Source organism: Chlorocebus sabaeus, chromosome 21 (genome assembly GCF_047675955.1).
Source record: "Chlorocebus sabaeus isolate Y175 chromosome 21, mChlSab1.0.hap1, whole genome shotgun sequence".
Classification (NCBI taxonomy): Eukaryota; Metazoa; Chordata; class Mammalia; order Primates; family Cercopithecidae; genus Chlorocebus; species Chlorocebus sabaeus.
The window spans coordinates 104,885,256-104,890,203 of NC_132924.1; the positions used below are offsets into that span (position 1 = coordinate 104,885,256).

The window sequence follows — 4,948 nt, forward strand, 5'->3', positions numbered from 1 at the left end:
TTTGTGTGGGAGAGTCTCCATGAAGGGACCTGTCTGTGGCCTGCCTGGACGGAGGGTGGAACGGTCCACTCCTGCTGCCTGCACTTTCTCTCTGTCTTCCCTTCTCTTATGAAGGTTTAACAGCAGACAGAGGAGCCTGTGTCTCCCCTCACTGTCCTTTGGTCTCCTTGGCAACAGTCATGCCCCTTCAGTGAGCCCCTCTCCCAGGTCTTTTGTGGCTAGACTTTCTTGGCAGAAAGCCATGAGTGAGACGTGGAAATGCAGAAGAAATACAACCCACAGCCAAAGGCTTCCTTGTTTTTCTGCAGCTAGAGGGATGCTGAAGAAAGCTGCTATATTTGTGAACTTCTCCTTCCTTCTGGGCAGCCCACAGTGTTTTGGGCACTCCATTACATTAGTCAAGGTGATTTTGTTGGTGGTGGTGTTCTTCCTTTTTCTGGGAGAAGAGAAGAAATAGTTTTTTTGTTTGTTTGTTTGTTGTTGTTGTTGTTTTTTTAACACAGTCTTGCTTTGTCGTCCAGGCTGGAGTGCAGTGGTGTGATCTTGGCTCACTGCAACTTCTGCCTCCCCGTTCAAGTGATTCTCATGCCTCAGCCTCCTGAGTAGCTGGGATTACAGGCACCGGCCACCATACCCAGCTAATTTTTGCATTTTTTTTTTTTAGTAGAGACGAAGTTTCGCCATGTTGGCCAGGCTGGTCCCAAACTCCTGACCTCAAGTGATCTACCCATCTTGGCCTCCCAAAGTGCTGGGATTACAGGCATGAGCCATGGTGCCTGGCAAGAAATGGGTCTTATTCATTGCCAGGCCCATGCTTGCAGGCCTCCTTATGCCCTCTCTTTCCCCTTCACCAACTCAGAACCTTTTAATTGGGCAAACAAAAATGTACACTGGACAGTAGAGTCAGCCAAAATCTACATTAGGGCAGAGAATAGGTCAACGGTCATGGCAACTGAGAAAGGCAGAACAGAACATTCATGGCAGGGTAAGGCAAGAGTGAGGCCTTCAAGCAGGAGAAGTTGGCAGCTACTGACAGTGAAAACTGCTTTTCTTTAGAACAAAACACATATGTTTCTACTGGACTACCTGATACAGAAGATAATGTGGTATGGATGGATAGTGTGAATGACAAATAATGTAAACATATTGTATTTGAAATAAACAAAAATGCTTACACAGCTCAATGGGTTACTTGGAAACAAACTCTGACTTGACTGTATTACTGAGCAAAAATGAAGTTGGAACAAAAATACCCTTCTTTTTTGACATGCATTTGGAGATCGGTAGGAAGGCACTACTTGTTTTTCTTTTTAAAAAACCTGACCTTCCCTTAGGACTTGGTCATAGAATTGTGAACAATGTAAATGAATTCACCATTGTGAGTTGTTATATCATATCTATGTTGCCTGTGTATTCTGAGATCATACATGTACCTGCCAAAATACTTGGGAAGGGTTGCCGTATCACAGTTACATTTGAGTTCTTGGCAGGCAGGACTAAGGAAGGGTAATTTAGAACGTTTTACATCCTATTTGAAATAAATCACTAGTATTCCCTTAAATAACAGGTTACAATAGGAAGATACTACCTGGAAGCTACCCTTTTCACTTTGGTTCATTTTTATTTTTTATTTGTGATGTGCATAGTTGTTTGATTATTTTGCTTACAGTACAATCCTGCCACAAAGTACTAAAGCAGAAGATACCCGTTTTTCCTTCAACATCTGGATTTTTCAAGTTTTATACCTCTACATCCACAGTATGTCATCAGTTATTCAGCTTTAAAAAAAATAAGTGAATAAAACTCTTCTAAGAGTGTAGACATCTGTAACTACAATGGTACTAGATGAGAAGGAGACAATGACAGAGGGGAAGAAAGCAGACATGTCCATTTGCAAGGAAGGTGGTTCAAGTCTTTGGATTTAAAAACAAGTTCCCCAGAGAAGCTGGCTATAATGGAATTTCCAGAAAACTTCCTTTGCCCTCCAAAAAGGACCTGAAAAGCCCCAATCCAAACTTTGGAAATCAACAGTTATGAGATGCTATAAATGAAGATGAAAGTAGAAGAAGGATGAATATGTCTTCCATTTAGCTATAGCTTGTAGGAATACCTCTTTAGCTGTTGGTGGAGCGGTAAAAACCACTGAAGTCCCAGAAGTTCTTGGAAGAATAGCAGTAGAAAAGTAGTGAACATCACACCTTTTCTAAATCAGTAACAGGGCTTCACGGCTAGGAAAATTTTCTAAACAGTAAGTGACTCCAGATTAGATGTCTCTTTCCAACATTAAATGTGGCAGAATTAACAACAACAACAGATTCACACATGGATATAGTGATAACAGAAAATTACAAGGCAGAGAACAGAAAAGAATCAAGACAATGCTAGAGGTTCAACAGTATTCCACGGGGCTAGAAAATACATTAACTTTGAAAGCCCTAGCAAAATATCACTCTTGTTTATAAATCACTTACTTGTCATACGACCACACGTTGAATCTTTGTCTTTCCACATACAGAAGAATCCTACATTCAGCCTTTAAGTCTTCTGCATTTCTTTGCCATTCTTATAGCTGAGTAGCTAGTTCTCATCAATTTTGGTGCAGGTAATGGGTAGCTGCCGGTGCAAGGCCTTTAATGTGGCATCTGACATCGTTTGATAGATTTTACTAATTGCTGTTTGATACTCCTTTCCTGAATTCTATGATTTTAATAAACTCCTTTACAGTTTGTACTTCATTCGAGACAGTTAGTGAATCCTGTACAACTTTATGACTGACCAATGGCGCATTACCCTCTTCATAATAGTGAACCTGAATTTTAAGCACTTCAACTACCTGGGCTGTAGGTTGTTTGATTGTGGACTTCTGCTCTTATCTCCAATGATCATTCCAGAAGTTTTTAGGCTGAAACTGGTGGCTTTCAATACATGCAATAACAGTCTGTTTTAGCACAAACAGTACAGAAGCCTTGGCCATTGGAATAATGATCTTTCACATAGGGTTTTTTTTTTTTTTTTTTTTTTTAAACAGGGTCTCACTCCTGTAGCCCAGGCTGGAGTGCAGTGATTCACTGCAGCATCAACCTTCTGGGTGGCTGGGACCATAGGCATGCATCACCACACCTGGCTAATTTTTGTATTTTTTAAAGTAGAGGCGGGGTTTTGCCATGTTGTCTAGGCTGGTCTGGAACTCCTGGGCTCAAGCAACCCACCTACCTCAGCCTCCCAAAGTGCTGGGATTGTAGGCGTGAGCCACTGTGCCTGGCCTGCATACACTGTTAAAGCACTGTCACAGAATTCTCTCCGGGACTTCAGACCTCCATCTACTTCCTCTTCGTGGGGGCCACTTGCTTCTTTCTGATCTTCATATCCTTCTATCTTCACAGGCGTGAATGGATCCATGTTACAGTGGGCAAATGCATGTGCTGCTCCTTCCACAAAGCTTGTCATTATTTCCAAGTAAAATTGAGACATAAGAAAAGTTTGTCTTTAGTGCAGCAAGGTTCTTCTGTATAAATCTGTTCAACTCTTTAACAATAAGCTCATCCCAGGAAATTGTCCCCTGCCCCATTTTCTATATCCTATTTGTGCTCAAGAAAAGGGGCTACTCCTACATAGGGATGTTTGGATTTTAGTGACTTTTATAGACATATAGCCAAAAGAATGAATGTCTCATAATGGAATTCCAGATTTTATTAGCCCTAGATGGTATAATTTTAGATTACACAGATATTCCTAAAATTTCACTGTGTGGAGAGCAGCCCAAGCTGGCTGAATTTGAGGACTGGGTGCTGGGTGAGGAGAAGGTATGCATAGCTGCTGAATTAATCACTGATGCACTCCCCAGGGGGAAAGATCAGGTCTTAATTACAGAACTCAGGAACCTGGGTAATAGCAGATTTTTAGACCCAAGAAACAACATTTTCTTTAAATTTGATCACTTACAGAAAGAAGCAAGTGCCCCCCAGCCAGAGGAAGTAGATGGAGATCTACTTGGAATTTTACTTCTACACCAAGTCAGTGCTCTAGACTGAGTTTCTTTAGTTTGTGATGCGACTAAAGTCAAGACTTTTACTCCTTAATGTCTTAATTTCCCACATTCCCAACTATCAAAGTCATAGTCAGGCATAAAATCAGAACTGGCCCTCAGAAACATTGGAATGCCTATATTCTTTTTCTGTTAGACCACTCACATTCCTTACAGGAAGTCTAGTTAGCCTGTTCCAAGGGCAGACCCTGCACACCCTGTTCCCGACATTTAATTAGACAAAATCCACAAAGCATACCTATTACAGGCAAAACTCTTATCATTTAGAAAGCTTTCAGCTACAAAGAACAGAAAACCTAAATAAATGTATATTAAGTGATAAAAATATTAAAGTTACATGGCCAGAATCCTGGAAGTAGGTAGGGTGGGACCAGGTTGGTTAATGTCTATCTAATCACCTCATCAAGAACACCATCATTGTTCACCATCAGCTTCAACCTGTTGGTGTTATCTCTCCCGGTCACAAGGTGGCTGCCACAGTTCTAGGTGTCCCATGGGGACATGACACTAATCCAACTGAAGAGAAGGGACCATTTCCTCCCCTGAGTTTCTTTCTATTGATTAGAAATCTTTTCTGTAGAAACCATCCATCATTTCTCTTATGTATCATTGATCAAGACGAGGTCTCATGACCCTTCTTAAACCAATGGTAGGAAAGAGAATGGGATCACCACAGACCAATCAATATCCATGTCCCACCCTCCTGGGAAGTGGCTAGAGATAAAGTCACCCGTCCTCAGCAGAAGGACTCAAAGGAAAGTGTCAATATGGAAACAAAATTGGTTTCTACTGGCCAAGAAGAGGGCAATAGATTCGTGTGGGCAACAAACAGTACTTGCTACATCAGGCACAGTCATAAAGGTAGGGAGCAAAACAGACTTCAGATCTGTTAGAATCTCCTCT

The 4,948-nt window shown here is 41.4% G+C and overlaps 1 pseudogene; it reads right to left on the bottom strand.

Moving 5' to 3' along the window:
- Positions 1 to 2,535: 2,535 nt before the first annotated feature.
- LOC119626319 (F-actin-capping protein subunit alpha-1-like) lies at positions 2,536 to 3,447 on the bottom strand (annotated as a pseudogene).
- Positions 3,448 to 4,948: the final 1,501 nt, after the last annotated feature.